At 40.4% G+C, this 16,719-nt stretch overlaps 1 protein-coding gene, 1 long non-coding RNA gene and 1 pseudogene across 25 annotated transcripts in view; 1 reads left to right on the top strand and 2 right to left on the bottom strand.

Annotated features, from left to right (window-relative positions):
- LOC146398066 (uncharacterized) overlaps positions 1 to 16,719 on the bottom strand; it is a 1,038,644-nt gene that overhangs the window by 365,289 nt on the left and 656,636 nt on the right. The window lies entirely within an intron of this gene.
- The window catches only part of TLK2 (tousled like kinase 2), a 142,628-nt gene that overhangs the window by 28,869 nt on the left and 97,040 nt on the right, over positions 1 to 16,719 (top strand). The window lies entirely within an intron of this gene.
- On the bottom strand, positions 5,110 to 10,016 carry LOC100737967 (protein FAM32A pseudogene; annotated as a pseudogene). Its single transcript, XR_014820997.1, has one exon. The product of XR_014820997.1 is annotated as a protein FAM32A pseudogene (transcript).

Below are 16,719 nucleotides of genomic sequence, written 5' to 3'. Positions count from 1 at the left end.
CACGTTGCTGTGGTGTAGGCTGGCGGCTACAGCTCCAATTTGACCCCCTAGCCTGGGAGCCTCTACATGCCGTGGGTGCGGTCCTAAAAAGACAAAAAAAAAAAAAAAGAAAGAAAATTTACTCTGTGTTATACAGTTCTGAGGGTTTTGATAAATCAAAAAAGTCATGTATTCACCATATGAATATATATTTTTATTTTTAAGAGTGCCCAGATCATTATTGAATCTGTTTTATACAGTTATGTTTGTTTAGCCTAATCTACATGTTTACCTCTTTATTTGTTCTTCATTCCTTTTCACATCTGTGACTTATCTGGAATACTTTTTATTTTGCCTGAAATACAGTCTTTGGAATTTCCCTAGTGTGGGTCTACCAGTTACTGTCTAGTTTTGGTTTTACTCTTTTTGTTCCACGGACAGGGATCAAACCCTCAACACAGTAGCAACCCTCGCCACAGCAGTGACAATACCAGTTCCTTAACCCATTGCACCACCAGGGAACTCCTGGTTTTATTCTTTTTATTTTTTGTCTTTTAAGGCCCATACTCTTAGAATATGGAAGTTCCCGGGCTAGGGTATAATTGGAGCTGCAGCTGCTGGCCTAGGCCACAGCTCACAGCAATGTTGGATCCTTAACCCACTGAGCGAGGTCAGGGATTGATCCTATATCCTCACGGATACTAGGTGGATTCATTTCTGCTGTGCCACAATGGGAACGCCTCCCTGGTTTTATTCTTTAAAGGTGTTTTTTTTTTTTTTTTTTTTTTGCTAGGTTTAAAATTCTAGGTTGGTTATTATTTTTTTTCCATACATTGTTTACTGTTCTCCACTTCCATTATGCCCTTTTTATTTTTATTCTTATTGCCATTCTGTTGAAAGTATCTTTTCTTTGCCCACTTTTGAGATTTTTTTTCTGTCTCTGATGTTCTGTGCTGTATGTATGTGAGAATGAGAGATACACATAGATTGGATTATTTTTTTCTTTATTATTTTCCTGATCTTTATTTATATCTGAATATTTTGAGGGAACCTAAGCATACACTTAAAAAAATTGATTTTAGTTTTTAGAGCAGTTTTAGCCCCACAGAAAAATTGAGTGGAAGGTACAGAGATTTCCCATATACCTCCTGCCCATGCATATATTTAGTTTCCCCTGTTATCAACAGACTGCACCAGAGTGGTATATTTGTTACAGTAACGAACCTACGTTAACACATTATCACTCAAAGTGCATAGTTTACATTAGGGTTCACTATTTTTTTTTAGGGCTGCACCTGTGGCATATGGAGGTTCCCAGGCTAGGGGTCTAATCGGAGCTGTAGCTGCTGGCCTACACCACAGCCACAGCAATGCCAGATATGAGCCACGTCTTCGACCTACACCACAGCTCATGACAATGCTGGATCCTTAACCCACTGAGCGAGGCCAACCATCGAACCCGAAATCTCATGGTTCCTAGTTGGATTCATTAACCACTGAGCCACTACAGGAACTCCTCTTCTTGCATTTCTTTATTTTCTCTTTAGATTTTCTCATCTGCATAATTCTATCCATTGAGTTTTCATGAGGAATGATTTATTTCTAGGTGGTTCTTACTGATAGTGTGGCCCTGTGCTCTTTATTTAAAGTACAGGTGGATTCCCGAAAGTCCCCTCATTGGGCTTTGATTTTCTTCTCTCTCCACACACCCAGGCCTCCTAAAGTACAGAGAGCTCAATTTCAAAGTTTTTTCTTTAGAATAAAATGAGCAAATGCCCTCAAATAGAAATAGTATTTTTTGAATGCTGATCTTAACCTTTCTGAATTTTGTCTTCTCATGGATTTTGGAGCAGTAATGGCTTCTCTTGTTCATAGTCAGTACTATAAAATTATTTAAAACTTATAAAGTGTGTATGAACTCTTGTGCCATAGTGGGTCAGGAATCCATATCCAGATTTCTCCACTTCTCTTCTGCTTCCTTCCTTCCTGTATGTGGTCTGTATTGGCACTGTCATTAAACTTGGCTGTTAGTCATTTATGTTATTTCTTTTTCTTTCTTTCTTTCTTTCTTTTTTTTGCCTGTGCTCATGGCATGCAGAAATTCCCCAGGGTCAGGGATCAAATCTGCACCATAGCAGTGACCCAAGCCACAGCTGTGACAGTGCTAGGTCCTTAACCTGTTGAGCCACCAGGGAACTCCCCATTTATGTTATTTCTTATTTTCTGTTTTCATTTAGTTAAATAAAGATTAAATTGAAATATTTACTTTTTTTTTTTTTTTTCCTTTTTAGGGCCCCACTCGCGGCATATGCAGGTTCCCAGGCTAAGGGTTGAATCAGAGCTGTAGCTGTTGGCCTACACCACAGCTCACAGCAACGCTGGATCCTTAACCACTGAGCAAGGTCAAGGATCGAACCTGCGTCCTCATGGATTCTAGTCAGATTTGTTAACTGCTGAGCCAAGATAGGAACTCCTGAAGTATTTCTTTAAAAAATATCCTCATGGATACTAGTTGGGTTCTTAACCCACTACACCACAACAGGAACTCCCTATCAATGATTTGTTTCAAACTTGAGTCAAGAGATGATTTGGGTTGGTCAGTTCTTCCTTTTTACCTTATCTAGGTCTCAAATTGCTAGGTCTCTCTTGGTGGTAGGTTTTCCTGGAGTAGTAGGTGACTTTGGCCTGCAGAAGGGTTAACCTTTACATCTCTCTGTTGTTTTTGGTTCATTTGAGGGTAGCCTTTGGCTTAGTGTGGGGCCACAGAGTTTCTGTTATAGGGTCATTTGTCCTAGCACCTGCTTGCTCACTGGTCAGCTTTTTTTGCCTTTATAGAGACTTTAATGGGGGATCTTGTTTCATAATTTGGACTCTTACTGTCTATCTACCCCAGAAAGACTCCTTTGGGAGCTCCTGTCATGGCTTAGTGGTTAACGAATCCAACTAGGAACGATGAGGTTGCGGGTTCCATCCCTGGCCTTGCTCAGTGGGTTAAGGATCCGGCGTTGCCATGAGCTGTGGTGTAGGTCGCAGATGGGGCTCGGATCCCACGTTGCTGTGGCTGTGGCGTAGGCTGGCGGCCACAGCTCCAATTTGACCCCTAGCCTGGGAACCTCCATATGTTGCGGGAGCAGCCCAAGAGCAGCAGCAAAAAGACAAAAAAAGAAAGAAAGAAGGAAAGAAAGAAACACTCCTTTGTAGATTAGAGCAGTCTGAAGGATCTGGAGTAAAAAGCTCTCTCATTTGGTTGATTGGTTTTGCCTATTTTCTGAGGTCATCATGATGAAGTCAGGCTCTTTGCTTTCTTCCCGCTTCTCAGACAGTTTTCTCTAGTTTTATAGACTCTTACCTTTGCTGTTTAACAATAGACCATAGTTATACTGCATTAGTTATCAGGTATAAGAAATGTCATTCCCCTCACAGATACACCTTGTGCTGAGGAATGTTCAGAGTCACTGCTCTGAGAATTTTGGTTGTTTTTGATAATTTTAGAAATTTAATTGGTAATTTCTTATGCAATTTAGGATATAGAATTAAGAGTGGGATTTCATTATACTCATACCTTACTCTTTTAACTTACCCCCCCTTTTGAAAAACTGCATATACTGCACAGTATATTGAAATAGGATTAATCTAATTTTGGTCCTAGTACCTTCTAAGAAGTTAAAAGACTAATTGTATGACTTGAAAGTCAGTTCAATTCTGGGTACTTCCAGTTTAAAAAAAATTATTTTTGATCTGCACTGAAAGAGGGAGCTGTATTTGAGATAGGAGAAAACAAAACTAAAAATTCATTTAGGTATTAGTACTATCAAAGAATAAGTGGTGGCATTAAAATGCAAAACGCAGAGTTCCTGTCATGGCTCAGTGGTAACAAACCTGACTAGTTTCCATGAAGATGCAGGTTTGATCCCTGGCCTCGCTCAGTGGGTTAAAGGATCTGGTGTTGCTGTGGCTGTTGGATGGCAGCTATAGCTCCAATTTGACCACTCGCCTGGGAACTTCCACATGCCTCGGGTGCAGCCCTTAAAAAAAAACAAAAACACCCCCCCCAAAAAAAGACCAAATAAAATGCAAAACCTTCAGAAACAAAAGCTAGAACAAAATCTTGCAAAAGTTCTTTCCTTATTAACTCCTTCATCATGTGTATACAGGCTTCTGGGATTTGGGGTTGCAGATACCAAAGGAGCAAGTTAAGTACTTTGCTTAACTATGCCCTGAACACAGCAGCAAGGAAAATAGAGGTGGAGTGTTTTTCTAAAAATGTTCTTAATAAAAGGATGATGTCTATTTCCTAATCCTAACTAGGTGAGGGAAATAAAATTTACCGTTCTAACCATTTTTCAGTGTATTCACACTCACTTTGTTGTGCAGCCATCATCACCATCTCTCTCAAGACTTCATCTTGCAAAAATTAAACTGTACTCATTAAATAATAACTCCCCATTTACTCCTCTCCTCAGTCCCTGGCAATCACGATTCTACTTTCTGTTTCCATGAATTTGACTACTCTAAAAATCTCATATAAGTGGACTCATACAGTTTGTCTTTCTGTGACTGGCTTATTTCATTTAGCATAATATCCTCAAGGTTCATCCTAGTGTAGTATGTATCAGAATTACCTTCCTTCTTAAGCCTGAACAGTATTCCATTATATGTACCACATTTTATTTATCCATGTATTTGTCAGTGAACACTTGGGTTGCTTTTATGTTTTGGATCCTTTGAATAATGCTGCTATGAACATGGGTGTACAAATATCTGTTCATATCCCTGCTTTCAGTTCTTTCGGGTATGTATGCAGAAGAGAAATGATGGGATCATTTTAAACTTCACTCTTGTTAAAGCTTGACCTCCTCTCATCCCATATTGTTGACAAAGCAGAGCCAGAAAATGGTGATTCTTTTTCTCTTAGTTCATGTTTAGTAAAAGCCTTAGAAGTTTTAAAAATTTTGTTAGCATTGGTGTTCTCTTGTGACACATGAGGTTGAGGATTCAGCATTGTCACTGCAGTGGCTTGAGTCTCGGCTGTGGTGCAGGTTTGGGCCAGGCGAGTGCAGCCAAAAAACCCCCAAAGTTGTTAGCATCTATGGGAGAACTAGTAATAACAGTCAAATTGCAGTGTTTTTTTTTTTTTAAGGCTGCACCCAGAGCATATGGAAGTTCCCGAGCAAGAGGTTGAATGAGAGCTGCAGCTGCCAGCCTATGCCACAGCCACAGCCAAGCCACAGCCACAGCCGTGTCAGACCTGAGCCGCATTTGTGACCTACCCCAAAGCTTGTGGCAACACTGAATCCTTAACCTACTGAGCTAGGTCAGGGATCAAATCCACATCCTCATGGACACTAGATGGGTTTTTAACCTGCTAGACCACAACAGGAATTCTAAATTTCAGTTATTTTTGCAGATAGCATTATTGGTCCAGAAGTCGAAGGACTAAGCCATTATGTAACTTGGTGAGTTAGATAGGTCAGCCTTTTATTTTAACCAAAACACAGTTTATTACTTTTTAATTAAAGTGTAGTTGATTCACAGTGTTGTGCCAATCCAAATCATAGCTTAATTTAAAATGATAATAGCAAGTGGCTATCCAAATTTGCTGTACTAGAATTTTGTTTTAAATATGAAGACTTAATGTTGCCTGCATAAAGATAACAAGGTGATAGTGTCTGTTGTAATGGATGTGACCCATATGACTGATAATTTTGTTTTTATAAAGACTAAATATGTGACTTTTATCAAATAAACTGCTGCCAGAATTGGTGTTAATTTAATTACTGTTTTGTCTGACTCCTGAGGAATACTAAGGATTAATCGTAGAATTAAAATGTAATCTGAAGAGCCAGCTGATTTCAGGAGGTGCCTCTAGTTCAGGATATATCATGTTATATTAATTCACTTTATCAGCCAGATTTAATGTTCACATTTGGCAGAAGCTACTAGCACCTAACCAAAACTGACTTGACCAATTTCCATTGTATTAACAATTGACTAGTTAGAATCAAGGCACGAAAATATTCCATCAGTTTCGTAAGAACAGCTGTTTGAAGTGCTTGTGTGATTGTTTGAATAAGATGAAGTAAAGAGACGTAATAGCTGTATTGAAATTTTAGTGCCTAAATTTTTCAGCAGTTGAGTGCAGGTAACTTTATTGAGTCAGTGCAGGTATACAGTATAGGTATTACAGAAAATAAAATAAATAAAAATAAAAAAATCAACCAGATGCACTGCATACTCTTCAGGCACTTATAATTAGGCAGGCATGGACTCAGGTGTCTATGGCACATAGCTGAAGATGGATATGGAGGTGTGAAGGTATTATGAGTCTAAAAGAAAGGGGTGCAAATACACATGTATGTGAAGGTATTCTGAGCCTAAAAGGAGAGAGCATAATTAATATGCTCAGAGGTTGGACTGTGTGGGGAAGGATGAGACTTTGTTTCTCAGAAAGATCCCTGTAGCTAAACAATCTAAGAAAAATTCTGATAAAATATTATTATGAATAAGTCACAAAATGATGGCAAAGAATAGCTTGATTTTGAAGGCTAGCAAAACTGCTTGGGGTCTAAGGCACAGAGAATTTTTTTGTTTTGTTTTGAAGAATTGATTTTGGGAGTTATCTTGTGGCCCAGCAGGTTAAGGATCTGGCATTGTCACTGAAGTGGCTTGGGTCTGGTTGAATTCTTGGCCTGGGAACTTCCACATGCCGGAGGTGCAGCCAAAAGAAAAAAAGAATAAATTTTGATTTGATATTATATTCATGTAGTACAAAATTCAAAAGATTTCAAAAATAGGAGCTCCCATTGTGGCTTGGTGGTTAACAAATCTGACTAGGAACCATTAGGTGGCGGGTTCAATCCCTGGCCTCCCTCAGTGGATTAAGGATCCGGCTTTGCTGTGAGCTGTGGTGTAGGTCGTAGACACGGCTGGGATCCCGCATTGCTGTGGCTCTGGTGTGGGCCGGCGGCTGCAGCTCTGATTAGACCCCTAGCCTGCGAACCTCCATATGCCGTGGGTGCGGCCCTAAAAAGCCAAAAAAAAAAAAAGATTTCAAAAATATACAATGAAACCTCTCTTCTATGCTTTTCTTTTATCCGTCTGGTTTCCTTCCCTGGAGACAACTATTAGCAGTTTCTTGTGTTTTATTTATGTGTATGTGCATATCTCATATATATCACATATGATATATATAGTATATATGTGTGTGCATGTGCAGCTGAAACAGGCCTGGGTCTGCTCTGGGATCCAGGGAAATTCACTCCCCTTCCTGGCCTGTTTCCCAGTCCCCCTGTGGGAGTGTTGAAATTAAATAAAATTCAGACATCATCTCCTCTGGCAAAATTTTTTTTTTTTTAAATACAGAGACAAGTATTTTATATACATTATTGTGTATTTTGCTTTTCATGTTTAAAAACTTTTTTTTGGTTGGTGGGGCTATACCCATGGCATATGGAAGTTCCCCGAGCCAGGGATCAAATCTGAGCTGCAGCTGTGACCTATGCCACAGCTGCAATAATGCTGGATCCTTAACCCACTGGGCTGCTGTGGGGATCAAACCCTCACTGCCACAGAACCATCAGATCTTTTTTTTTTTAATTATTTTTTATTTATTTATTTATTTATTTATTTATTTATTTATTTATTTATTTATTTATTGTCTTTTTGCCATTTCTTGGGCCTCTCCTGCAGCATATGGAGGTTCCCAGGTTAGGGGTCGAATCGGAGCTGTATCCTCCGGCCTACGCCAGAGCCACAGCAACACAGGATCCGAGCCGTGTCTGCATCCTACACCACAGGTCATGGCAACGCCGGATCGTTAGCCCACTGAGCAAGGGCAGGGACCGAAACCGCAACCTCATGGTTCCTAGTCGGATTTGTTAACCACTTCGCCACGACAGGAACTCCAGAACCATCAGATCTTAACCCACTGTGCCACAGCAGGAACTCTTAAAATATTTTAGAAATTATTTCATTTTAGTACATATAGAACTTCCTTCTGCTTTCCCCCTCCCCCAGGCTGCTTAATATTCCATTCTATAGCTGAACCATAATTTAACCAATTTCTTGTCAATGTACACTTAGATGGACAACGTTTTATTGATATAAGTAGTGCTTAGTAAATAGCCTTATATATAATGTCATTTCACCTTTGTTTACATAGGTTTACTGGATAATATCCATAGAAGTGGAATTGCTGGGTCAAAGGATATGAGCATTTGTCATTTTGGTAGTTAGAGCCACATTCGTCTCAACAGAAAAGAGGAATATAATTATATTCCTCCATCAATGAATGAGAACATTTATTTCCCCATGGTTAAGTACATTAAGGGAGTTAGTTAAGGGAGTCCTTGGGCAGATGCTAGAGTTTTTTTTTTTTTTTTTTTTTTTTGGTCTTTTTGCCTTTTCTAGGGCTGCTCCCGCGGCACATGGAGGTTCCCAGGCTAGGGGTCTAATTGGAGTTGTAGCCACGGGCCTGTGCAATGAGGGATCTGAGCCACGTCTTTGACCTACAACACAGCTCACGGCAATGCCGGATCCTTAACCCACGGAGCAAGGCCAGGGACTGAACCTGCAACCTCATGGTTCCTAGTAGGATTCGTTAACCACTGCGCCACGACCAGAACTCCAATGCTAGGGTTCTTGAACCCTGTAAAATCATAGGTAAAAATTTGTATGTATGTATGTATGGCTCTGTCTTTTTCTGGGGACAAGGGCCACAGTTTTCATTACATTCTTTAAAAAGTTCTGTGATTCAAGATAGGGTTAAAAACCATTGTCTGGCGTTTAGTTGTTTCAAATTAGAACATGTTGCTTTGTCTGGCATTTCTCTTTTACGGAAGTATTTGAGCATAAGCATGTAAGTAATTATTACAGATGTTTTTTGGAAAGTTATTGTGTAGGAGAATGGACTAAATGTAATATTTTTCCCTTCATTCCCTGGGAGGCCATTTTTTTTGTTTTGTTCCGTTTTTGCTTTTTAGGGCTGCACCTGTGGCATATGGCGGTTCCCCAGCTAGGGGCTGAATTGGAGCTGTCGCTGCCGGCCTATGCCACAGCCACAACATGAGATCAGAGCCTCATCTGCAACCTACACCACAACTCATGGCAACGCTGGGTCCTTAACCCACTGAGTGAGGCCAAGGATTGCAGCTGAGTCTTCATGGATACAAGTTGAGTTCATTACCACTGAGCCATGATGGAAACTCCTAGAACAAAATTTTTGTTATGGGCTGTCCTTACAGAACTTTTTACAGAGACATTTGCTATAATGGGATTCTTTTTTTTTTTTATTTTTTTTATTTTTTTATTTTCCCACTGTACAGCAAGGGGGTCAGGTTATCCTTAGATGTATACATTGCAGTTACAGTTTTTTCCCCCACTATAATGGGATTCTGCTGTTAATAACAAACCTTGGATTACAATGAATTTCTAATATCTGGTCTATGTTATTTTTGTCATTTATTTTATTTTATTTTATTTTGTTTTTTAAAGGACAGTCTGACTTAAGTTCTAGAATGAGGGCACACTGCTTTGAAAAGCACTGTCTCGGCAGAGAACGCAAGTGTGTGCATAATATATTATTTCCAGAAAATACCAAAGGCACAAACGTAACCCCCACTCTGCCTTCTTCTTCCCTTTGATGCCACTCGATATCCCCGGCAGGAAGGTTCCTTAATCCAGCTGATGTGGGGAATGTCATAGGGCTCCATGAGAGTATCCTGGTGTCTGTTGAAGTCCTCTACTCTCTGCCTGTGGGTTTTGGATGCTTTCTTCAGGATCCTTTCCATTTGCCATTTCTCCTGCATCTTTTCGAAGGCTGCCTGGGCCAGGGTCTGCTTGTCCAGGCCGCACTGCTTCTCCTCTTTGTTCCCGCACTGCTTCTCCTCTTTGTTCTTTTCACTCATACCCATGGCTTCCAGGACTTTCACCTTGTCTTTGTCCTTGTTTTTTTTTTTTTTCTTCCGCTTGGTCACTCTGAGCTCTGCCACACCTTTCAGCCTCAGGGGCCCCCTTTGGACCTGCTCTTAGGCTTCCATCTGGTCTGTGCTTTTGATTTCAGATAATATTCAGATTATTTGGAGGCTATGATAAGTTAAATATGCACACCACTAGGAAAGTAATAAAACAGAAATAATAGCTAATGATCCCTTAGGGAAGATAAAATGGAATATTTAAAAAATATTTTCTCAGAGTTCCTGTCATGGCTCAGTGGTTAACGAATCCGACTAGGAACCATGAGGTGCGGGTTCGATCCCTGGCCTCGCTCAGTGGGTTAAGGATCCAGCATTGCCGTGAGCTGTGGTGTAGGTTGCAGACACGGCTCAGATCCCGCCTTGCTGTGACTCTCAATGGGTTAAGGATCTGGTGTTGCCGTGAGCTGTGGTGTAGGTCACAGACTCGGCTCGGATGTGGTGATGCTGTGGCTGTGGTGTAGGTCGACAGCTGAAACTCCAGTTCAACCCCTGGCCTGGACTTCCCTATGCCTCAGGTGCTGCCCCCCCCCAAAAAAAAAGTATTGTTGTATTCCCATTTCATTAATGAGCACACCTATTATGTAATAGATACTGTGCTAGGGATATAGTATATAGTAGTGAATAGAAGATTATCTCTTCCCTCATGGAGTTTATAATCTAGTGGAGATTGAAGGAAGAAATAAATTTAGAGTGCTGAGTTCCCAGCCTTAGTTTAACATTTTTGACTTAGATGAATGGTTCAAAGTGTGGCCTCTATGTGGAACAGACTGTATTCCTGACATTTTATAGGGTGATTAAAACTGATTGACTTGATTGGTTTCACGTTAAGGGTGGTTCATTCCTATCTTCCCATTGAGCACCAAATTTATTTCTGGCACTATTTTACCCACCTTCCCATTATATAATATTATTATTATTATTAATTTTTAAAAAATTAGTTGCTGACTTTGATTGATTGATTGTCTTTTTAGGGCCGCACCCATGGCACATGGAGGTTCTCAGGCTAGGGCTCAATCAGAACTGCAGCTGCCTTCACCACAGCCCATGGCAACTCTGGATCCTCAACCCACTGAGCAAGGCCAGGGATCAAACCTGTGTCCTCATGGATCCTAGTCAGATTTGTTTCCACTGTGCCATGACGGGAACTCCAATTATATAATATTGTTTTATGTAATCCTTGCAATATCCCTAAGGTGGGTGGTTTTTCCTTTTTTTATCACAGATGAGAAGACCAGAGCTCATAGAGCTTAAGTGATTTGCGTAGTTTCATACAGTGGTTCAGTGATTGAGTCCTACACCAATCTGACTTTAAAGTGTCGGTACCAGCTGTTCTCAGTCTTTTTTCTCTTGGTCACACCCCGGGCCATCCCATTCTTTCCCATTCAGGAAATGCAAGTAAGTGAGATTAATTTTATAGTGCTAAGTTGGAATCTATTTTTTATTTTTTTTCAAAAGTAAATCACTCAGAAGGAAAAACAAACTGTTTAGTGATATAATTTATGATACTCCTCACAGCTGATAATGTCAAGACACTGGTTTTAAAGTGGTTTGTTGTAATACACTTTAATCGAAGTCACAGTTTATTTAAATTTCAGTGTTAGTTTAACTGTGAACCATGAGCCATGTGCCTTGGGAAATAATGTGCTTTAGGGGCATGAGTAACAGGAGCCTAGCTTCAGTGTCTTCACATGAGTTGTACCAAATGTATTACCATCCTTGACAGGTTAATATGATAAATGGCAGAACTGGAATTTAGACTAACCAATATATTGAGCTCTGCAATAGGAGTTTTGTAATACAGTTTCCTGTAGTTGATGGCAATGGGTTTGTTTCTTATAGATTAATGATCTCTTCAAAACAGCAAATGCCAGGAACCTTAAACTTATCGGTTATCAAACTTGCTTTTTTTGTTTGTTTTTTTAAATTTTATTGCCCCACCTGCAGCATAGGGAAGTTCCCTGGCCAGGGATTGAATCTGAGCCACAGCTTTGACCCACACGGACGCTGCAGCAATGCTGAATCCTTTACCTGGTGTGCTAGGCTGAGGATCATACCCACAGTAAGGTTATGTACCTCTTGGATATTTTCATTATGGATTATGTTGATCTTTTTATTTTGTTCTTATGACCATTTCTTTTGTGTTAACTTTACTATGACTATGCCCCAGGATTTTTTTTTTTTTTTTTTAATCTTTTTGCCATTTTCTTGGGCCACTCCCACGGCATGTGGAGGTTCCCAGGCTAGGGGTCCAATCGGAGCTGTAGCCGCCAGCCTACACCAGAGCCACAGCAACTCGGAATCCGAGCTGAGTCTTTGACCCACACCACAGCTCACGGCAACGCCAGATCCTTAACCTACTGAGCAAGGCCAGGGGTCGAACCTGCAACCTCGTGGTTCCTAATCGGATTCGTTAACCACTGTGCTACGACGGGAACGCTAATGCCCCGGGATTTTGTACAGAGCTTCTTCCCTTTTCAGTCTGTAAATATTGATTTATAGTTTTAAATCAATAAAAAAAAATTTTTTTTTAGCATAAAGAGTAAGGTTAAAGGCTAAATTGTAAGCTTTATAATAAGATATATAGGAGTTCCCATTGTGGCTTAGTGGTAACGAACCCAACTAGTATCCATGAGAACCTGGGTTTAATCCCTGGCTCTACTCAGTGAGTGAGTTAAGGATCCATCATTGCCATGAGCTGTGACAGCTGCACCTCTGACTCAACTCCTAGCCTGGAAACTTTCATATGCCCCAGGTGTGGCCCTAAAAAAAAAGAAAAAAAAAAAAAGAAAATAAGAGGGTGAAAACAGTAACCTAATCTTTTCCATAGATGATCAAGAAGCTCTGGAGGGCTGGATTATGTTTGACGCTTTTCTGTATCCACCAAAATAGCAGTCCAGGCCCATGATTTTAAGTACTTATTTTCCTTTTTTTTTTTTTTTTTTTTTTTTTAAGGGCCTCACTTGTGGCATATGGAAGTTCCCAGGCTAGGGATCATATAAGTGCTACAGCTGCTGGCCTACACCACAGCCACAGCAACTCGGGATCTGAGCCGCATCTGTGATCTACACCACAGCTCATGGCAGTGCCCCATCCCTGATCCAGTGAGTGAGGCCAGGGATTGAACCTGCATCCTCACGGATACTAGTCGGATTCGTTTCTGCTGCACCATGACAGGAACTCCCTAAGTACTTCTCGTATTAAGCAAAATTGCACTGGATTGTTGTGGATTTTTTTTTTTTTTTTAGACAGTTTTATTGATACATAATTCACAAAACATAGAGTTTACTCAGTTAACGCATACAATTTAGGAATTTCCACTGTGGCACACAACAGGATTGTCGTCATCTCTGGAGTGCTGGAATGCTGGTTTGATCCCTGGCCTAGCACAGTGGTTTGAGGTTGTGGTGTTGTGGCAGCTGTGGTATAGGTCACAGCTGTGGCTTGGATCTGATCTCTGGACTGGGAACTCCATGTGCTCTGCGGCAGCCAAAAAAATATATGTATTTTTACACACACACACACACACACACACATATATATGTATACACACACACATACATATGTGTATGGCTATGTGTGTATAACTCATATGTTATACAATTCATTGGCTCCAAGTATATCTATAGAATTGTGAAACCATTACCACAGTCAATTTTGTACATTTTCATCACATCAAAAAAACAAACCCTTACCCCTTAGCTGTCACCCTAAAAACCCCTATCTCTTTCAGTTCTAGGCACCTATTTGTCTACTTTTTGTCTCTATTGATTTTGCCTATTCTGAACTTTTCCTATAAATGGAATCACAGAATATGTGGTCCTCTATGACGGGCTTCTTTCACTTAGCATCATTTTTTAAGGTTCATTCATGTACCAGAACTTTATTTTTATTGGCAAATAATATTCCATTGTATGGATATGCTGCATTTTGTTTATTCATTCTTTGAGTTGATAGGCATTGGGGTGATTTCCATTTTGAAGTATTACAAATAATGTGCCGTTAACATTCCTTTGCATATTTTTGTATGCATCTATGTTTTTATTTCTCTTGGGTATATTATTCCTAGGAGTGGAGTTGTTGAGTCTTATGGTTAAGAGAGAGTCCGTTAAAGGCTGGACCTATTATAACAGGATCCTATTATAAGGATCTCTCTGTTTTTCAGTCATTAGTTTAACCATTTGAGGAACTGCCAGACTTTTCCAAAATGGCGGCACCATCTTACCTCTCCACCAACAGTGTATGAGGTTTAAACTTTCTCCATATCCTTGCCAGCATGTTATTATCTGTCTTTATGGTTATATGTGCCCGATCTTGAGTGAATATATATGTTTTCATAGGCAGGTTGTTCAGGAAAAAAGACAGTTAAAGGATTTCTTGTTGTTCTTATTATTGGGCTTGTTTGCCTGGAAATAAATGTTACTATATTACATGGTTAGGATTTTGCATGGTTGACATACTACTAAAAATCATTGATATTAGCTGAGGATTTTCTTTTTTCTTGTCTTTTTTTTTTTTTTTTTTTTTTTGGCTTTCTGTCTTTTCTAGGGCTGCACCCCTGGCATGTGGAGGTTCCCAGGCTAGGGGTCGAATCAGAGCTGTTGCTGCTGGCCTAGGCCACAGCCACAGCAATGCCAGATCCGAGCTGCATCTGCAACCTACGCCACAGCTCACGGCAATGCAGATCCTTAACCCACTGAACGAGGCCAGGGATTGAACCTGCAACCTCATGGTTCCTAATGGGATTCGTTAACCACTGAGCCACGACGGGAACTCCTAGCTGAGGATTTTCTTGACAGTGTACTGTAATATTTTACTTGCTTGCCAAAACACAAAGTCATTCGTTTAAAATTAGCCTGGAGTTCCCGACGTGGCTCAGCAGTTAACGAGTCTGACTAGCATCCATAAGGATGCAGGTTTGATCCTGGCCTTGCTCAGTGGATTGAGGATTTGGTGTTGCTGTGAGCTGTGGTGTAGGTCACAGACCCCTCTCGGATCCTGCGTTTCTGTGGCTATGGTGTAGGCCGGCAGCTACAGCTACAGCTACAGCTCTGGTTCAACCCCTAGCCTGGGAACCTCCATATGTCATTAGTTTGCTAGGGCTAGCATAACACAGATTCAGTGGCTTAAACAACAGAAATTTATTTTCTTACATTTCTTACATTTCTGGAAGCTAGAAGTTCAAGATCAGGATGTCGTTAGGTTTCTTTTAAGGCTTTCTCTCCTTAACTTGCAGAAGAGCCACCTTCTGGTTATGTCCTTGTATGGTCTTTTCTCTATGCATGTGTGTGTGGTGTTTCTGTGTCCCAATTTCCACTGTATAAAGACATCAGTCATATTGGATTAGGGTCCGCACTAATGACCCATTTTAACTTAATTACTTCTTCAAAGGCCCTGTATCCAGATACTTTCTGAGGTCTTGGGGATTAGGGCTTCAACATATAAATTTGAGGAAGATACAGCTCAACTTAAGTCCATAACAAGTTGTAAGGAGGATTAAATGTGCTAATATAGAATATCTGGCCCATGTTAACTAGCACTACCTAAGGATTATTTACCATTATTATTATTAACTACAGCAAATAGGTATATAGTACATATAAATAATAAAAAACTAAATAACATAAAAGATTTAGAAATAACTATAGATTCAAAGGAAGTTGCAAAAAAACGTACAGAGGGGTTTCAGGCACCCCTTTTCTCCCAGTGTGAGCACCTCATATAATTATTGTACAGTATTAAAACCAGGAAATTGACATTGAAATCCACAGAACTCATTCAGATTTCATGTTATACATGCATCATTTGTGTGTGTACGTATTTCAATGCAATTTTATTGCTTGCGTAGCTTCTTGTATCCACCACCACAGTCAAGATGCAGAACAGCTCCATTGCAAGACTCCTGCTGCTCCTTTGTAGCCACCCCCCCAAAAACCCTAACACCTAACAAGTACAAATCTGTTTTTAACCTCTATAACGTCATCATTTCAAGAAACATGTGTATTTTACATATATAAAAAATCATACAGTAGGAGTTCCCATTGTGGCTCAGAGGTAATGAACCCAACTAGTATCCACGAGGATACAGGTTTGATCCCTGGCCTTGCTCGGTGGGTTAGGATCCAGCATTGGCACGAGCTGTGGTGTAGGTCACAGATGAAGCTCAGATCCTATGTTGCTGAGGCTATGGCATAGACTGGCAGCTGCAGCTCCAATTCCACCACTAGTCAGGGAACTTCCATATGCCGTAAGTGCGGCTCTAAAAAGCAAAAAAACAAAACAAAACAAAATAACAACAAAAAAGAAAAAACATACAGTATATAATCTTTTGAGATTAGCTTTTTTCTTTTCTTTTCTTCGTCTTCTTTTTTGTCTTTTTAGGGCTGTACCCATGGCATATGGAGGTTCCCCGGCTAGGGGTTGAATCCAAGCTGTAGCTGTCGGCCTACGCTGTAGCCACAGCAACACAGGATCTGAGCTGTGCCTGCAACCTACACCACAGCTCATGGCAACTCCAGATCCTTGACCCACTGAGCGAGGCCAGGGATTGAACCCGCATCCTCATGGATACTGGTTGGGTTTGTTAACTTCTGAGCCACGACAGGAACTCCGGGATTAGCTTTTTTCACTTGGCATAATTTCCTTAAAGTCTTTCCAAGTCAAAACATATGTAAGTAGTTCATCCCTCTCTATTGCTGAGTAATATTCCATGGTATGGATACACCACAATTTGAAGGCTAATTGGTTTGTTTGCAGCTTTTGGTTATCA

Source organism: Sus scrofa, chromosome 12 (assembly GCF_054392235.1).
Source record: "Sus scrofa isolate SSC_HxYL_T2T_F1_AM1 chromosome 12, Sscrofa_HxYL_maternal_Yorkshire_Landrace_v2.0, whole genome shotgun sequence".
In the NCBI taxonomy this organism is placed as follows: domain Eukaryota; kingdom Metazoa; phylum Chordata; class Mammalia; order Artiodactyla; family Suidae; genus Sus; species Sus scrofa.
Note: the sequence above shows the minus strand (reverse complement) of the source record. Positions and strands in the feature narration are given on the sequence as shown.